The sequence below is a fragment of the Lynx canadensis genome, chromosome C1 (assembly GCF_007474595.2).
Source record: "Lynx canadensis isolate LIC74 chromosome C1, mLynCan4.pri.v2, whole genome shotgun sequence".
Classification (NCBI taxonomy): domain Eukaryota; kingdom Metazoa; phylum Chordata; class Mammalia; order Carnivora; family Felidae; genus Lynx; species Lynx canadensis.
Window position 1 is genome coordinate 171,587,941 of NC_044310.1, and position 21,469 is coordinate 171,609,409.

The window sequence follows — 21,469 nt, forward strand, 5'->3', positions numbered from 1 at the left end:
AACCCATAATACCTGACTCATTGTCTGTATGTATTCTGTATTTGTTAATACTTCTGGTATAGTTTTATATGAAAAGAGGAAAATATGAAATAAAAAACAACCATAGTAAATTTTATTTGATTGTAATACACAATTAGAAATAAACCACAGAGAAATAAACCACAGAGAAAATAAAAATTAAATGCCCCTACTTGTTTCTTTTTTACTATATTTTTAAACATATGCAATACTTTATACTATCTTATTATAAATTTAATTATACAATATATCAAACAAGAGAATTAATATTAAAGAAACATAATACAAAAATAAAATAAAAACAGACATAATAATATCTCTATGATCAACACAGATCAGCATTTTCTGTATATGTTTTAGATATCCTTTTTAATGAAATAACACATATAGATGTAACTATAATTCCTTGATCCTTTCCCCAACCTTTTTTCCCATAGTTTAGTTATCACTTAAAGTACCTATTAATTATCCATTAAATTTGTAAAACTTTGCTATCTGCATAGGTATTCATAGATATATATAAATATATGTCAATCTAATGTATCAGTCTAAATTCTCTGCAATTTCATAAACAACACAGTAGTAAATGTATCTTTTTTCACCCCAATTTTCATCCAAATATTTTGATTTTTATTTCTATTCTTACATATATCTCTATGTCAATAAGTGCTTTGTATTTGCATTCTAATATGTGAAAATGCACAATTTCGATATTTATTTCCTACTAACCAATACTTAATTTGTTTATCCCCTCTTCAGTTATAAACAATACTGCAAAGAATATTTATATATGTCTCTTGCCTACATGGACAAAAGTTCTGGGAAATGTGTTTGTTGGCAAATTCTATTAACATTTTTAAAGTTACTAGTTATTGCCAAATTTTCTCCAAATGTCTGTACCAAATTGCATTTGCAATTTTGAGTATGAGTAAAATTTTCCCAAACACATGTATCCTTCATGTTATACAATTCTATAAATGTTAATTTTTTATCTAATTGGTGAGAAGCTATGCATTTTAATTGCATTACTCTGATTTCTAGTAATTACACCATCTTTTCATGTTTACTAATAATTAAAATATCTTCTTCCATAACCTGTTTATATCATTTGCCCAGTTTTCTGCTGATTACCTATTTTTCCTTTTTGCCTCATAGGAGTTATTTAATATTCAAAATACTTATATTCTTAAAGGCTACATCTAACTTGTCGCCTTCTGTGGGTTTTCTTTTCATTTATATGTCTTTTAAGAAGATGTAAAGAGTCTTTCTTGAAATTTTCATGTTATTAAATATATCTGTTTATCTCTTTTATGGTATGACATTTTGAGATTTGAATAAGTCATCTTTCCTACCTTATTATACATAAATTGACTAGGTATTCTATTTTTTCCCTTTTAGATCTTCAATTTCTGTGTATTCTATTTATGTGCATGGCATAAAATAGAGATCTATAATTTCAGTAGGGGTAGCAAATATCCTAGAAGCATGGGTTGAATGGGAGAGTTTTCCCTGCTAAACCACAATGCAATGGTATTAAATACCAAGTTTCAACATACATATCTACTCCTGGATTCTCTGTTTTGTTCCATTAACATACATATGTACTCACTCTTCGAATAATTAAGTATATTTATTCTCCTGGCAGTACATCTATTCTTTTTTTTTAATTTTTTTTAACATTTATTTATTTTTGAGACAGAGAGAGACAGAGCATGAACGGGCGAGGGTCAGAGAGAGGGAGACACAGAATCCGAAACAGGCTCCAGGCTCCGAGCTGTCAGCACAGAGCCCGACGAGGGGCTCGAACTCACGGACCACGAGATCATGACCTGAGCTGAAGTTGGACACTTAACCGACTGAGCCACCCAGGCGCCCCACACTACATCTATTCTTATACATTTTAGGCTTTTCTTATCACCCATGAATCATATAAATTTTGATAAAATGATAAATTTGGCATCACAAATTTTTATATATAGTTTATTTATTTATTTAATATTCAGTGTATTTATTTTTCAAATTCATTAATTTCATTAACAAAATTAGTTTAGGGGTGCCTGGATGGCTTAGTCAGTTAAGCGTCTAACTTTGGCTCAGGTCATAATCTCATGGTTCATGCGTTTGAGCCCCACATCAAGCTCTATGCTGACAGCTCAGAACCTGGAGCCTGCCTCAGATTCTGTGTCTCCCTCTCTGCCCCTCCTCCCTTTGTGCTCTGTCTCTCTCTCACAAAAATAAATAAACATTTAAAAATTTTTAAAAAATAGGTTATAATATTTTAAAAAATAGGTTATAATATTCAAAGGATGTGCAAAGTTTAGCTTTTATTATTAGGAATTTACAGATTATTTCTATTTTATATTATAAATAACTTTTGAGTTTTAATATATGTCATTTTTTTATATATGTGTGTTAGCATAACATATAATTTATATATATATATATATAAATCAATAAAATTAATTATAATATAACTATACATGTGTGTGTATGTGTGTGCATATATGTATATATAATATGTATTATATAATTATTTACATGGTTCAGAATCTCCAAGAGGGAGTATTAAGGCATAGGGTATATATATTTTGATATATTGTGATACATTCTGAAATTATGTGCTAATGTTTCTTTTTATTTATAATACTATGCAACATATGTCAAGATATGTCATATGTCAACAGATGTAAGATCTAGCTGCATTGACAAAATTAACATATTAAAATGTTTCTAATCTGCTGTGTAATAGGTAAGATATTGTGTATGTGCCCCTACCCTCTCCCCTCGAAGGGGACACTTAAAAGTCTCATCCACTAACTGTATCCTGCTCAAACCCAAGGTTGTTTGTGTAAAGTTGCCTGGGTAAAGTTAGATATGACTTCTCAAGGTTGAGCAATCTAAAAGGAAAGGGATGCTTTTTTAAATCAGCGTTCTTCACAGAGCTAGAACAAACAATCCTAAAATTTGTATGGGACCACAAAAGACCCAAAATAGCCAAAGTAATGTTGAAAGAGAAAACCAAAGCTGGAGGCATCACAGTTCCGGACTTCAAGCTGTACTACAAAGCTGTAATCATTACAACAGTATGGTATTGGCACAAAAATAGACACATAGATCAGTGGAACAGAATAGAGAATCCAGAAACGGATTGTATGACCAACTAATGTCATACAAATGTATGACCAACTAATTTTGACAAATCAAGAAAGTGTATCCAATGGGAAAAAGATAGTCTCTTCAGCAAATGGTGCTGGGAAATCAGGACAGCAACATGCAGAAGAATGAATCCGGACCACATCTTATACCATATACAGAAATAAATTCAACATGTATAAAGACCTAAATGTAAGACAGGAAACCATTAAAACTCCAGAGGGGAAAACAGGGGGCAACCTCTTGACCTCAGCTGCAGCAACTTCTTACTAGACAGGTCTCTGCAGGAAATAGAAATAAAACCAAACGTGCACTACTGGGACTTGATCAAGATAAAAAGTTTCTGCACAGTGAAGGAAACAATAACTAAAAGGCAACTGATGGAATGGGAGAAGATATTTGCAAACTACGTATCTGATACAAATTTTAGTATTTAAAATTTATAAAGAACTTATGAAACTCAACACCCAAAAAACAAACAACCCAGTTAAGAAATGGGCAGAAGACTTGAATAGACACTTTTTCCAAAGAAGGCATCCAGATGTCTAAAAGACACATGAAAAGATGCTTAACATCACTGATCACTAGAGAAATAGAAATCAAAACCACAATGAGATACCACCTTACACCTGTCAGAATGGCTAACATTAACAACTCAGGCAACAACAGATGTTGGCAAGGATACACACAAAGAGGATCTCTTTTGCACTGCTGGTAGGAATGCAAACTGGTGCAGCCACTCTGGAAAACAGTATGAAGGTTCCTCAAAGAATTAAAAATAGAACTACCCTACAACCCAGCAATTGCACTACTAGGCATTTATCGAAAGGATATAATAATGCTGATTCACAGGGGCACATGCACCTCAATGTTTATAGCAGCACTATCAACAATAGTAAAAGTATGGGAAGAGCCCAAATGACCATTGACTGATGAATGAATAAAGAAAAATATATATACACACAATGGAATACTACTTGGCTATGAAAAAGAATGAAATCTTGCCATTCGCTATATGCTTCTTGGTGCAATTGTGAATGGGATCATTTTCTTTATTTGTCTTTCTGTTGCTTCATTGTTAGTGTATAAGAATGCAACTGATTTCTGTACATTGATTTTGTATCCTGCAACTTTGCTGAATTCATGTATCAGTTCTAGCAGACTTTTGGTGGAGTCTATCGGATTTTCCATGTATAATATCATGTCATCTGCAAAAAGCGAAAGCTTGACTTCATCTTTGCCAATTTTGATGCCTTTGATTTCCTTTTGTGTCTGATTGCTGATGCTAGAACTTCCAGCACTATGTTAAACAACAGCGGTGAGAGTGGGCATCCCTGTCGTGTTCCTGATCTCAGGGAAAAAGCTCTCAGTTTTTCCCCGTTGAGGATGATGTTAGCTGTGGGCTTTTCATAAATGGCTTTTATGATCTTTAAGTATGTTCCTTCTATCCCGACTTTCTCAAGGGTTTTTATTAAGAAAGGGTGCTGGATTTTGTCAAAGGCCTTTTCTGCATCGATTGACAGGATCATATGGTTCTTCTCTTTTTTTTTTTGTTAATGTGATGTATCACGTTGATTGTATTGCGAATGTTGAACCAGCCCTGCATCCCAGGAATGAATCCCACTTGATCATGGTGAATAATTCTTTTTATATTGCCATTCGCTATAAAGCAGTTGGAACTAGAGTGTATTATGCTATGTCAGAGAAAGACACATATCATATGATTTCACTCATGTAGAATTTGGTAAACAGAACAGATGTACATAGGGGAAAGGAGATGAAAATAAAATAAGATAAAAACAGAGAGGGAGGCCAAGCGTAAGACACTCTTAAATACAGAGAACAAACTGAGTTTTGATGAGGGTGGGTTAAATGGGTGATGGGCATTAAGGAGGGCACTTGTTGGTATGAGCACTGGGGTTTTATGTAAGTGATGAATCGCTGGGTTCTACTCCTGTAACCAATACTACACTGTATCCTAACTAAGCTGAATTTAAATACATATTTTTTAAAAGATAATTTTGCTCTCCTGCTTTCCCCTTCCTTGCTTCCTTGCTGCTGAAATAGAAGTACAGAGACTACATTTCTGATCCAGAAGTGTTATAAACATTCATTCTTATTTTTTCCTTATATGCTCTCTGAGGTTTTGTTCTTTTAATATTATTGAAAAATAGTCTTTTTTTCACTTGTCAAATTTAATTGACAGATTTCATCTCATTAGACTGCAGGATCTTTTGAGGCTCTTGACTACTTTTTGAAGCTCTCTCATTTCTCAGCATTGTGGAAACCATACCGTCCTGATTCTGCTACTTCTCTGAGAGACTACAGTTTAGTCATCATGGTGCATTCACCAATGAGTTTTCCAGGATTCTCTCTTCTTCACATTCAAAGATTTTGTTGGCTTAAACTACAATCTATATGTTAAGGATTCTCAAATCTCTAGCTTCAGGTCTCCTATGTACAATAGATTATTGGACATAGCTACTTGAAAATCACAGTACTGGCTCAAAATCTAACATGATTAACATTTTAAACCTGCATCAGTGTCTTTTATACTGATTCTTATCCTGTCATCCATTCCCTACCCCCAACGCCACCCCTACTCACCATCTGCTCTACCCGTTTTTTCTTCTACATTCCCAGTTTGGCAAGTGACTTAACAATTCACCTTTTCTTTCAAGTCAGAAACCTGGCTGTCAGTCTGAATGATCATTTCCACCTTTATAGCTATATTTAATTAAGCATAGTTTCTGTGATTTCTGTATCCTAAGTACCCCTTGTACTTCTCCCTGGTCAGTACCAGTAGCTAAAATTTAGGTCTTAATTTTTCTCTTGCTTAACTGTCATAGAATCCTAAACTATCTTTTTGTCTATATTTTTATGTTGTTTCCCATCCATCCTAATTCTACATGGGTGATTCTCAAAAATTCCAACTTAATCATGCTATGTTTTCTCTGCCTGAAACCCCTTTGAGGTGCCAGTCCAAAATTTGCGGGGCAGACCATCAGGCTTGGGACTCAGAGGAGAGTTGCAGTCTGAGTCCATAACAGTCGGCTGGCAGAATTTCTTATTGCTCATGGAGGTCAATCTTTGTTCTGTTAAGGCCTTTAATTTATTGGATTAGGCCTATCCACATTATGGCCCGTGGTCTGCTTCACTCCAAGTCCATTGATTTAAATGTTAATCTCAACCAATTTACACCATCAAAGAAACATCCAAAATAATGTTTGATCAAATATGTGGGCACCCTGGCCTAGCCATATTGACATGTAAAATTCATTATAACAAGTATCCATTTCTGTGCCTCTATTTTGTAATTCTTTAGCACCCTGGCTAATTTTTTTAAGAGAGATAGTTATACTTTTTAACAAAAGAAATCCATAGGCATAGTATAATAATCAAATAATATAAAAAGGTTTATAATGAAAAGTAAAAATCTCCTGTCCTTTATTTCCCTTCTTCCTGGTCCAGCTCCCTAGAGAAAAACCACTCTTTTCTGCTTGTAGTACCTCTGGTAGTTAATTGCATATTACAAACATATTTTATATAGCTTTTTCTTGTTTTATCAGCTATATATATGATCTCTTTGTTTTCTACATGGACCATCCCCAGTAAAAATTGACCTGTCTCCAAAAATAATTTTAGATCCTCTTTATTTTATTCGCAATTAAAGTAATATGCTTAAGAATTTTACGTGTTGGCTTTTTTGATTACCCACTTTATAAGAAGAAGATATTTGTACCTTTTTTTCCTCTGTAATTTTTTCTCTGTATCTTCCTACATCTATCAAATATAATATTGTTGTTACATTATAAATTTTTATAGATTCTTCATTTTTGCTTTAAACATAAAACAACCTGTGTGTACTTTCTATATGAATATATCATACACTCTCAGCTAGGCAGAAGTTATATTCTATTTATGACTTAGCTTTAGAAGTCACATAGCATGACTTCTTACATGTTCTGTTTATAAATAGTGAGTCATTAAGCCTAATCCACATTCACGGAAAGGGAAAGTCTTCACCAACTTTAGAAGGGAGGATATCAAAAAATACAAGAATATTTTTAAGTTATATTATAAAAGTTTTATTATAGCATTTTATTTTATATAATTGTAACACATCTTGTTTTTTTATTGCATCTTATCATTTCCTTTATGGTGGGCTTAATACATGCCGAAGAAAAACCTATTCCTACTGGACATTTACATGCTCCTCTCTCAGGACCTACCTTCCTGAATTTTCCAAGCTTGTTCAGCCAGTCTCCTGACCCATCAGCAGAGCCTTTGGCACTTCCTTGGAATGTACAAATATCCTTAGAGTCATTCTTTCTTCACAGGAAGTAGATAACCAGTTCATTGTCTATAGCTGTAATCATTAGAGGAGTACTTCACCTTGCCACTCTCTTTGAGAGTTCACTGAGTGTGTCTCTACTGCAGAAGCAGCCCCTATTCAGCTTACACTCATATAACAAATTGACACATTCATGTGGTGTTTCAATCCCTAATCAGCTGGTTATAGAAAACCAACCATAAGGCCTTTTGTGTGTCTTGATTTAAAGGTATCAGTGTAACGGTAGCATGTGTTTTATGTCATCAGTTAGTATAGCTTCCTTATTCCCTCTAGATATGCTTGGGCCCGAAGCTGAAAGTGATACCTGCATTTCATGATGGAGCTGTTAGGCCACTTGATCTTATGATGTACCCAGCGCAGGATGCTCCTTGGTTGGATTCTCAGTATTTACAGGACTCTTTCTATAATTTATATGCTAAGAGCTGCTTTGTGAATGGTGTAAAGCTCTTTGCTGCAGAGATCATGGCTTTGCTAATGAACATTACTTAGGGGTCTGTACTTCAACTTTCTCATTGTAGCTTGCCAGAGATTCTACATAGTCTCTTCTTTTACCACAAATACCTTTAGTAACTTGGGATCTGTTGAGTCATATGCAATAAATATCAGAGTTTCTCGCTTCTCAACCTGGACCTGCTGAAGTGCTCTTCCTAAAAGCAGTCTGTCTCCAAATAAATGGACCATAGTATAATCCCAAGCAGAATATGCAGGCATCTAAACCCAAAAGGTATTGTTCTCCTTACGTTTTTTCTAAAATGTGAAAAGTGTAATAAATAATCCTTTACATTGTGGCACTTTTCTAGCATGTCCCGGACCACTGGAAAGTACAGATGTTACCAGCAGATCAGTTTCAGGCACGTTTGTCTTCCTAAGACATTAAAAGCACATATAACTTGTCACCCTATGCTTCTCAGGTCCTGTTAACAAGTATCAGTATAGTGAAACAGTACGATGTTCTGCATAATGTCCTTTGCTCCTCTGGGATTCTCTCATTTGCATTGTTACAGGGAAGTTCAGTTCCAAACTGAATCTCCTAAGGTCAACTCCAGCCTACAAGGGACAGTCATTACTGAGCTTCTCAGTGATGATTGCACACCATTCTTCCTCAATTCCATAACCCCACCAGACTGTTTCTTATTACTTTGCTAAACAAAGTGTCCTCCAGGCCCCTCAAAAGAGGCAGTTGCTGTGTTTCCTTGTGTAGTAAATTGATTTTATCATGCGCAACTCTATTAGCCTAGTTAACATTTTGGTTTCTCTATTTAATTTATTGTGAGCTATTGCTTTTCCAAGCTTAGTAGGGCCTTCCCAGAAGCATACCAGGACCGACTTGGGAATTTTACCTTATGTCAATGAAGAAAGCCCCCATATCAACAAACTTGTATATCCAGCTTTGTGATAATTTAAGATGAATGCATAAAATATTGTGAGTTAAAATGCACATTGAATAAATATGGGATAAAACTCTAGGGTCTTGAATGTGAGAAAGTAGTATTAGTACATATTAAGGAAAATAATAAATTAGATGGTGGTTTGAAGAGAGATTACCTAATATTTACAAAGTGTACAGTTTTTAGTTCTCTTAATCATATGCTTTTAGCTAATGACACATAGTCTTTTTATTCCAGTTTTTAGACTGCTATTATTTGTAGTATCAATTTAGTATTTATAAGTAAAACTGATATTTTATCTCATCTTTTACCCAACTAAAGATTATTCTGTATTAGGAAAAGAAACTCTGGTACCCAAAAAAAGTAGGGGTCCATATTAAATTGGTCAGTATCACTAAATATGGATACTATATATACTCAGTATATATCATTTTGTGATCATGTAATTTAAGTTATATATTCATAATAAAAGTCTCTAAGGTATAGATTGTCTTCATTCAATTTGATAAGGGCTCTTAATGTTGAGTCTCTTGTTTAATTATCAAAGATGCATTCATTAATGCATGGCTGGGTAATGGCTCAGATAATAGAGTCTAGGATGCATGTGTAACCAAGAAGATTATGCTTGTCACCCTGGTTAATTATGGCAGGATACCAATTTGTTTAATTATATTATCATACTAACAACCAGGTACTTAGGTAGCCATCATTAACTATTTAATAGTTTACTGGTATTCTCATAGGAACTTAGGAAATCGAGTAAACAGTAGGTGGCTGGAGGCCAACTAAAGACAAAGAAATAAATCTGAATGGAAGTGAAATAGCCGGAGTCAAGCATAAGGACAAAAGTACTAAATAAAGGAAACTACTCTAAATCTTAACATTCTTTTTTTTTTTTACCTTCAAACAACATCGAAAAGCTCCATACAATTACATAAGTCAGATGCACTACATCAAAAATGTTTTATTTTGCTAATAAACTCTATTCAATAGTCTATATAAAAGTAATATTTTAATCCTTATTGAAAACATGCAAGATATATATTTTACATGTGTGTATGTGTGCATATATATATATGCAATTTTATTTTTTCAACTTAATAGACTTTATTTTTAGTGCAGTTTTAGGTTTACAGGAAAATTTAGCATCTGTGTATTTTCCTCCATGAAAATAAAGTCTTTCATGGTATCAAATTATCAAGAATCAAAGGCCTCCAAAAAAGGTCTACATTTTCAGCTCTGAGGCATAAAGAACATGGACATTACTTCTATACCAACAGGAAAAACTATGAAAATCAATAACTTTTCTTGGACCCATCCGAGAAATGAGGTTTTAGAACAAATTGCCTACAACCTGAATTCCAAAGAGACAAGAAAACCTAGTTACAGCTAAGACCCACTTACTGGAGCCATGAACTGGTAGGAACACTTAAATGTTAATTTTTGAAAACCCCCCAGGGGCTGCAATCTTATTGAGCCCCCCAACACTTTCATGGGCTTTTCTCCCATCACCCTACCAGGTTTTTACAGAGAGATTCTGAGAAAAATTCCCTGTAGCACTGGCATAGGGAAAGGAAAAGTCATTCTAATGATATATGCCAGAGCCTTCTCCATAAAAAAGGCCTACAGTTCAGGGAAAAGGACTTTGCCAGAGCTAAATTCTGAAACGTTCCAGCTTGGGGAAAGGAAACCATCCCCATTTCATCCCCATATTTTCTTTCTGTCTTACATAATATAATTGTGAGACAGTCACCAGGAGTCAGATCTTCAGTGAAATATATTTGGGACTCTGGAACCAGGAATAAGGGTCAGGGGAAATAAGCTATGCAACTGGAGAAATACTTGTGATTTTGCAGCTTGTGATGCAGACCCATTAAAAGACTGATATTTAATCAGATTATAGAATATTCATCTTCCCATACATTTAACCACCATACCAACAGTGGCATTGCATTATATGACAGAGATGCAAGACCCTATTTCTCTGAAGGGAATCATGGGCGTCAAAGTCAAGAGTGGAAGGCAAAGCAAGGTGCAGCGAAAAGGTGGAAGCCTCTGGAACTCACAGCTACAGCAAACATCACACAGCCTGTTTCCTCGCCAGATTAATATCAATCTTCTCACTACGTCCTATTTGACTCACTATCTATTACCCGCTACATGTCTGGTTTTCAACAAAAAAAATTACAAGCCATGTCAAAAGGCAAGAAAAAAACACACTCTGAAAAGGCAAAGCAATAATCAGAACCAGAATTAGACATCACACAAATGCTACAATTATCAGACAGGTCAGTTAAAATAACTATGATTAATATGTTAAAGCCTCTAATGGAAAAAGTAGAAAACCACAAGAACAGACGGGTGATGTAAGCAGTAAGATGGAAGCACTAAGAAAATATCAGAAGGAAATCTTAGAAACAAAAACACAGTAACAGAAAGAATGACTTCGATGAGATCATCAGTAGATTGAACACAGCGAAGGAACCAATGAGTGTACTTGGAGATAGGTAAATAAAAGCTCCCAAAAATGAAATTGAAAGACTAAAAAGGATGAAAATAATACAACAGAATATTTAAGAAATGTGGAACAATATAAAAATGTCTCATATGTATAATTGGAATGCCAGCAGGAAAAAAAAATGACTGAATAAAGCAGAAATAATTGAAGTAATAGTGACTGAGGACTTGTATAATAAATGACAGATACCAATCACAGATTTAGGAAGCTCAGAGAATACCAGACCAGATAAAGACTAAAACACACACACACACACCACACACACACACACACTCCTAAGCATATAATATATATACCGCTGGAAATCTAAGATAACAAGAATATCTTGAAAAGAGATTCATATTCTTTTTTTTTTTTTTTTTTAAACGTTTATTTATTTTTGGGACAGAGAGAGACAGAGCATGAACGGGGGAGGGGCAGAGAGAGAGGGAGACACAGAATCAGAAACAGGCTCCAGGCTCTGAGCCATCAGCCCAGAGCCCGACGCGGGGCTCGAACTCCCGGACCGCGAGATCGTGACCTGGCTGAAGTCGGACGCTTAACCGACTGCGCCACCCAGGCGCCCCTCAAATTCTTTTTTTTTGTTTATTTATTTTTGAGAGAGAGAGACAGAGTGTTAACAGGGAGGGACAGAGAGTGGGGGAGGCAGAGAATCTGAAGCAGGCTCCAGGCTCTGAGCTGTCAGCACAGAGTCCAACCCAGAGCTCGAACCCACAAACCATGAGATCATGACCTGAGCTAAGTCAGAAACCCAACTGACTGAGCCACCCAGGCACTCCAAAGAGATTCAAATTCTTCAGCTTAATATGGAGGGACATTTTTCTCATTATCAAAATAAATGTTTTATTAATTGATATGTAGACATCATAGCTACAGCCATAGATATATTCCTATGAATGTAAAAGGAAAATAAGCTTGTTCACACAAATCTATAAAGAGTTAAATCTTAAAAAAGGTGATTTTGAGATTGTAGTTTATAGTGTATAGATTTTCCTGAATAAGGTACAAATAAATGCATGAAAGTTATAATATGTGGGAATAGTGAAATATGCTATTCATGTTAATTAAATTTTTTCTTGATAAACAATATATCATAATTATTTAGAAGTTACATACATATACATATATGTTTCAGTGTAATTAGTATATGGATAGGAGTATCTAGTTCTAAAATTTTAAATGTCTGTTTATACTCTCAGCTGTTTACTATCTAGCAACTTGACTTCTGAGGAAATGGAAAAGTTATGTTTATAAGCATTTTCCCTTATGAAAAGGGCATCTATTTTCACTAAATATATCAGATTCCTAGCAATATAGACATCTCCAAATTTATAAATGCCTGAGAATACAGTACTAAGCATGTTAAATTCTGAAATTATTATTTTTCACCAATATCATCATTATTTTACAATTTAATTTGTGATAATTAAATTTCAGAACTATCCTCATTCTCCAAGCTGTTCAATAATTGTATAAATTCTGAAAAGCCCAAAATTCTACCTGTGAATGACATTCAAAGCCAGACTTCTTCCTTTTCTGGATTTATCCAGATATCCTCATGTTGATATTCATGATACTGACCTCTCAATGAGAATATATCACTTATGACTATCCTCATTAGCTCACTTTTACAGAACCCATTATGTTTTCACCAAACATAAGCTGATTGTAAGCCTCAAATGCACTTAATTCTGGAAAGTACTTTAAGCTCAAGCATATCATTAAAATAGACTAGTGCAAAGACAATATATTAATGTCTCTCGGTTGGTTTTTGTTTTCCTTTTTCAGGCTGTTAGATTAAAAGGTTTTTCTCTTTCTTGCATAAATGACAAAATAACATACTATTTAGACTCTTAAAATTTGGCAGATGTCTTTCCCTAATAATAAATAAATTCATTCTAACACCAACATATAACATAATCAAACACACCCACATATATAGAACAGAAAAAATTCTCTTTCCTATATGAGGATGAGGGTTAAACCAGTACAATATGATTAGCATAAATCAACTTCTAGTAAGAAAATCTCTAAATCAATGATAAAACATATTAAAGTATCAATAAAATGTTAAATTTTTATGAGTGCTTCAGAAATTCTGCCATAATACGCAATTTAATTAATACAATTAGGTGGTTAAAATGCAGTTCTACTTATATGGTATATTATTATATTTCCATTTCAAATTTTGATTATGAATAATACTTCTTCAAAAAATGATATTGGTTCAAATGACAATATTTTTAGTATGTTAACCATATTGGGGTACTTAAATCTTGTCCTTAGCTAAAAGAAAAATTCAAATATGTCCATGCTAATGAAACAAATAATAATAAGTATTATAAAATCTGAATTATTTTGAAAATGAAAGTATATTAAAAATATGAAAATATATTTATATAATTTTGAACTAATTTTATTATGTATGTACATACATATGAAAAGATAATAAAAATGAAAAAATTGGTAAAAGTTACCACACACAATTTTAAATATTTGAATTTTTATCTCAAAATTACAGCAAAGATGAGGCATCTGGGTGGCTCAGTTCGTTGAGTGTCAAACTCTTGATTTTGGCTCAGGTCATGATTTCATGGTTCATGAGATAGAACCCATACCAGACTCTGTGCTGATAACATGGAGTCTGCTTGAGTCTCTCTCTATCCCTTTCTCTCTCTGCCCTTAACCCCCCCTTGCATAGGCTCACTCTAAATAAATAAATAAACAAGCAAGCAAGCAAGCAAACAAACTTTAAATTTATCTGGCCCAAAATGTCAACAGTACCAAGATGAGGAACCCTGGTGTTGAGAATTAACTATAACGAATGTTGTTTAGTGTGGAGTGAAATGTGTGCTCCATGTACTCCTTTCTAAGTTTAATCTTTTTATGTTTATTTATTTTTGGTGGAGAGACTGACAGAGTGTGGATGGGGAAGGGGCAGAGAGAGAGAGGGAGACACAGAATATAAAGCAGGCTCCAGGCTCCAAGCTGTCAGCACAGAGCCCCACAGCAGGGCTTGAAACTCTCAAACCCGTGAGATCATGACTTGCACTGAAGTCAGATGCTTAACTGACTGAGCCCCCAGGTGCCCTGCATGTACTCCTTTCTGATGATTAAACTTGTAAAACTCTTTTGTAAAGCAGTTTAATGACATGCTATCAATATTTAATAGTATATGATTTGCTAAATATACTTCTAGAAATTATTCTAAGCATATAATTGAACAAGAACTGAAAAACTGTGTATATTTGTACATCACAGCACTGCATATAATAGTGCTAAAAACTGAAAACTAATTATCTGAATATAGGAATTCTTATTCAAATCATGATAAATACATAAAAATAGAGCACTTGTACAAACATTAGAAAATAATCTTATCCCTTAACAGGTATGAAAATAAAGCCATGGCAAATACAGAATAAAAAAGAAATTTAAAGCATGTATATCAGGAGCTTATTTATCATAGACATATAGTTTAAATATTGCAATATACATACAGTTTTTGTACATAGGATTGTACAGACAGGTTTGCCAAATTGAAAACAATGTTCATCTCAGTGTCATGAAATAGGGAATTTTTAAAACCTTTATTTTAACACACTATCATGGTTAATTTTATGTAATGTGGGGATTACTTTTTATTCACAAAATAGGTAACTAACGGATATGTATTATTTGCATAATACACGTGATTAAAGTGGTCCTTTTTAATTAACAGCTTGTGCTAAAGTTTTAGACTAATATATTAAGCTGAATTCTACTAAAATAAGTTTACAAAGAGGTCAAGTTTAAATGTTTAGATTCTTAAAGAAATCTTTTTAGGCTGTGATGCCCTTTACTCTTTCAATTTTCCAAGAATGCAATTTTAACTACCTGAAAAATTTACTTAATTTATTTCAACATGAATTTTTCTATCTGTTCATCCATCCATTCATTCACTCTTTCATTCATTCAGTCACCCTGAAGAATACCAGGTTTGGGGTTAACTGAAATGTATACATAAAACAATTTAAAACCATAATATTAGAACTATTGCTGAACTATACAAACAATAAAAATGACACGTGAGTAGGTCAGCAAATTAGCAAAAGCAGGAGAAGTTGTCAGTTTTCCTGAGGTTTTTCATAAACTCCAGTACAGCAATTCTTCACAAATTAGAAGAGGTTCCACATGTGTGTATTAGAAAAGCACTTATCACTATTCTTCATATTTGTCCAAGAACAAGGCACTAAAAAGAATCCATTTACTTCCTTGATTATTTGAGGGGAGATAAGAGATCAGATTAATTTCACTAAGTATACCAAGTAAGCAGTGACAAACCAATCAAACACATTAATAAGCCACTGACTAGAAGTCATAAACTATTTCAGAAACATTTCTCTGAAAATCTGGCTCAATAATTATATGAATAATTTTAAGTTTAATGCTCAAGATATGGTTTAAAAGAATTTTTTCAGTTTATTAAGAAATGTCAGAATGCCAATGATGTTTTCTTTACATATTGAAAATGTTAAATATTTTGAAATAATTTGCTTACTATTAGATTCTGTACAGATAGAATACATATTTACTTACCTTGGTTTAGTGGGTGAACCCCTCCATATTCTCTGATGTTTTTCCAAAATATCCTAAAATGAGTGTAGCAATGGGCAAGCCTTTCTGTACTCTAAAAAGCTATAGGAAAATATTTTGGTGCTATCCACTCTGCCCATGACCCTAGAAGAGTGCTTGCCCATTAGCCTTTGCAGCCTTTGCCTGCTATTATCATTATTACTTTAATTTATTGCCTCTTAGTCCAAAGTCTACTTTTTTATAATTGCTTAAAGTACTACGGCTGGAACTTTCAAATTATAAACTCTTCTGACAGCATGCTTTCAGATGTGTTCAGCCAGGGTGAGGCACTGATCAGAGATAAGAAGTTTGAAAGAGACAGTGACACTTTTCCTATTTCTGGTTCCTTTCCATATTAGCAGCAGACACCTAAGGATTCAGTACCATTTAGCTCCCTATGTACTGGGTATAAGACAATCCCTCCTCACCCTCCCAGCCACGGCAGCCCCATCTCCAAAGTCCCCACTCTGAACTCTTTCACTCTCTTTTGGATCTTTCAGCCTTCTATCACCAGTGACTAAATTCTATGTATTAAATTCCTTATTTTGAAATTGCTAGTATGAGTTCTACTTTACTGATTGGATCCTAACTGATATGGAAACTTGGAAGTATTTGCAGTGGAGAAGTTAGGCCTTTCTCCTGATGCGTAGGTAGAGGACCACGTCTCACCATCTGGAGCAATGCTGACCTACATAAACAGGGACACTGTGTTTCCCAAACTTCTCAGACATAAAGCACTCTTACCAGCAGACTCTGGTCTTCATTTAAGTTGCTTAAGGAAAGTAAAATTCATCTATGGTACTCAGACATCCCAGAGAGAAAGATCAAGTGTATTGCACAGAAGAGGTGCTTAATAAAATATAAGCTGCAAGAGGAGATAGTGATATCTTGATCAGATATAATATGAGAATTTAGGAGCCTACATAAATGTATACACATACACAAAAAAGACCTTCTGGAACTCAAACTCATGACTTATGATCTATACAAATTTAGTATTTAGCCTTTTAGCTGACATGGAAGAAGGTTATAGTTAACTTGAATTACGAAACTAGAAGACAAAGTGAAATTACTCAAAATAGAGTGCAAGGGAACGCATTAGTGCATTTAAAAACAGATCTAATATTGAGATGATAGGAGTTTCAGAAAAGAGAAAGTAACAAGTTGAGATAAGTAAGTAGTAAACCTTTGGGCCATTAGTGGTCCAGGTGATGCAGATCCCATTCCTGATTCAGAGTAGACACACTTAGGGCCTGAGTTTCTGAGATCAAGAACTATCTGTGTGTCCCAGGGAATATAGGGCTACTATTATCAGAAAAGCAAGAAGATAGCTTTGGATACACAGTGGACACCTCCTTCCCCATATATCTTTTGTTATTTCATGTGCGTTGCTGTGTTCCCCACTGAAATTATAATAAACATCATAAGAGAAGACAATATCATAATTTTCCATGGGTCAGATCCCTTAACACAGTGTTATGCACATCTTAAGAATATTTAGCTTTGGGGCGCCTGGGTGGCTCAGTCGTTTAAGTGTCCAACTTCTGCTCAGGTCATGATCTTGGGGTTGCAAGTTCAGGCCCTGCACTGAGCTCTGTGCTAACATCTCAGACCCTGGAGCCTGCCTCTCTCTCTGCCCTCCCCGCTCACACTCTGTGTCTCTCTCAAAAATAAATAAACATTAAAAAAAAAAAAAAGAATATTTAGCTTGGTTTGTAAAGTCCTTTCTCCTCAATTATCTCCTTCGATTCTCACGGCAACTCTGTGAGGGAAATACCAAAGACTTCTGCTTCATTTTCCATGTGAGGAAGTTGAGAGAGAGGTTAAAATATTTGCTAAGAAATGGTAGACTAAAAGCTCATTTGGCTTCAAAGCTCATTCTATGATATCACACTATCTTCCATTGTAGGGGCTGAGGAAAGACGTTGACTAAAGGCTCAAAGGTTAAATCGGTGCCCCAGACTAAAAGTAGCCATGAACCATGGAGTTACTTGATGGGCCGGTGTCTCCAGCAGCTACTGGCAGCACTGTGCCAATGTGATTTGGGAAAAGGGGTAGCACAAGGGCCGAGTCTTCCATATGGCAGTGGGCCCATGTGGTCAGAACATGCCGCTACTCTACACCGGCAGGGCTAGACACCCACCCAGCACACAGCAGACACCGGGAAACTCAATGGAATACGGAGAAAGGGCCGGGAGCCAGGAAAACAGTGCAGAACTGTCTGGGGGTACGTGGTAGGGCAATCCAGCTTCGTTTTTGTTTTTTTCAAACAGGGATGCTTTCAGAGACCTAAAGCAATGTGATGTGACGTTTTCCTCTTCAATTCTAAGATGTTAACTCAAATATATGGGAAAATAATAACAAAATAAGTGTAAGGAAATTGGAAGGTATTTATTGATTTTTAAAAAGGAGAATGTGATATAGTGGAAAACCAATACATTGTGGTCATGAGAATGTGCCTTATAGTCTGACTCCCTGCCCACAGTGTAATTGCCAGGAACACAGTTGGTGCTCGTTGAAATCCCTATCTGCTTCTCTGTTGAAGCCAGACTTTTCAGGGGCTGCTCCTGACCAATCGCTAAGTATGACCAGGGATGCTGAGGCCTGTTCCTGGGGTAGGTGGCACTGACTGAGGGGTGACTTTGGCTCAAGAACTCTCTGAGACCCTCACTGTGCTTTCCTTAGAATTGTACTGAGTCTAAGACACTTCCACTCAACCTTCTTCCTTTCACACTGTGGTCTGATGGCTCCCCCAGATTCTCCACTTCCTCCCATTTCCTCTATTGGCTTTGTTTCTACTGATCTCTTGCACAGCTAACCCAGTTCAGGCATCTGCTTCTCTCAGGACCAGAAATAACACAAATACCAACATGCTTCTGGTCTGTGCAGTGCACAAACAAAAAGTGAAATGTTTCAAAGGACTAGGAAAATGAACATGTACCCGGCAATTCTAGTCCAGGAAAAAAATATAGAAAAAGATATGTAACACAAAAGACTAACTACAGGTACTAAGAGAATTAGAAATAAGACTAGGAACAGTTTTATAAAAATAAGTTGTTTTTTTTTTTTTAAATGTCCAGAATTTTATTTTATTTTATTTTTTTTATTTATTTATTTATTTATTTATTTATTTATTTTTTTATTTATTTTTGGGACAGAGAGAGACAGAGCATGAACGGGGGAGGGCAGAGAGAGAGGGAGACACAGAATCGGAAACAGGCTCCAGGCTCTGAGCCATCAGCCCAGAGCCTGACGCGGGGCTCGAACTCACGGACCGCGAGATCGTGACCTGGCTGAAGTCGGACGCTTAACCGACTGCGCCACCCAGGCGCCCCTTGTTTATAAAAATAAGTTTGAAGATTTATTTTCTCATTCAATTGTTCATGCATTCTTCATTCATTCATTCATTCATTCATTCATATATTATGCCTACTATATTCCAAAGGTTATTTTAAGCACAGCTGTGGCAGTAGTAAATAAAATAGACAAAAATCCTTGGCCTTGTGGATTTTATTCTAGTTGGGAAAAGAGTCAGTACCTATGATTGATATGTAAATATTTTACATAGTAAATAATACAAACAAGTAAAATAAAGCACAAAAGGGGTAGGAAGTATTGGTGACTAGGTAGAAAGCTGCTGAAATTTCAGATAAAGTGAACTGAAAGGACTCATTAAAAAAGGTGACATTTTGGGGCACGTGGGTGTATCAGTTAAGCCTCTGACTTCAGCCTACAGTTCATGAGCTCAAGCCCCGACTTGGGCTCTCTGCTCTCATCGCAGAACCCGCTTTGGATCCTCTGTCCTGATGTCACTCTGTCCCTCCCCTGCTTGTGTGCTCTCTCTCAAAAGTAAATAAACATTTTTTTTTAATTAGAGAGGTGATGTTTAAGTATTGACCTTCTTCAAGGAAATGAGGAAATAGGCCCAATAAATATATGAATTTATCAGGGAAAGTTCATCTGAGGCAGAGAAAACTGCAAAATGCCAAAAACCCAGGGCAGAAACATCCTCAGTGCGTTTGACAAATAGCAAGCGTCTCTGCCAGTGAAACTGGGAGGGAATGGGTGTTCTAGGACCTTAGGGCAGTTTGTTATATCATTTGGGTCCCATGAGTTATAGGGAGATTTTGAAAAATAAGTGATATGCAGTGATCTATACTTAACAGGATCACACTGGCTTCTGTGTTGAACTTGACTGCATAGAACCAGAGTGGAAAACAGGCAAAATAGGAAACTATTCCAATATTGCAAAAGAGATTAGGGTGGACTGTGGCAAGTTGGTAGCAGTACAGATTTTGATAGGTGGTCATATCCTAATATATTTTGGATTAAAAACTGACAGAATCTATGAACACCTTAGACGTGGGATATGAGGAAAAGAGAAGAATCCAAATCAATTTTTCCCCCAAGTAATCGATGTCTAAAATTGTTATTTATCAAATTGAAGAGTGAGAGAAGGCGGATGGCTGGCGGGGTGGGGGGGGGTCTTCAGAATTTAGTTTTGGCTAAATGACATTTGAAGTTCTTTTTAGATGTCCAAGTGAAGCTGTACCAACTCTGAAGTTGAGAAGAGTGGCCTGAGTATTTATGTTTGAAAGTTATTTTTATTTTGATGTCAGGGTAATCAAAGTGATCATTGAGAAAAGAGTATGTACTAGAGAGAGACGTTCAAGGACTGAGGCCTTTCAGGTAGAAAGAATGGTCTGGGGATTTGGAGGAAGAGGCCAAAAAAAAAGTAAGAAGGAGCGGACTTGAAGAAGGAGAAGTAGACAGGTGTAGTGTCCAGGGCAACTGAGGGACTGTTTTATGAATGGTAGAAATCATGTGTGCAAAACACTGCTTATCAGTCAAACAAGGTGGGCACAGAGTACTGACGCTGGAGATGACTGATGGTTTTAGAGCATTTTCAGTGAACCAGTGGAAGCAAAAAAGCCAGGTCAGAAATTGGGGAGGAAAGAAACTGAAGACTGCAAAGAATGTAAAATTGCTTCAGGGAGTTGTCCTTAATGGAGGAACAAGAATGGGCCCAAAGCTGCAGGGGAAATTGAGGATAAGAGAAAAAAGAAAATGAAGGGAGAATTAACAACTTATTTTAAATTGTTTTTCCTGGTAATCAACATGGGAAATGACTTCTTAAAAGAAGTTAGCTTTACAGCAAGAGGCCACAAAATGCCTTTCATAGAAGTATAGAGCAACTTCAGTGCTAAACAAAAAAACCCACACAATTTAGAAAATCCATCAACACATATGCTGATATGTGATATGGCAACTATATGGATATTCATTAAGTCCAAAAAAAATTGGAAATTAGGTTTATTTTTGCCTTTTAAAGATAATAATCAGGCTAAATCAGCTGCCCTTAACCAGGAATGCGTTTGCCCCACCATGGGACATTGGATGTCTGGAGATAGGTTCGTTTTTCAC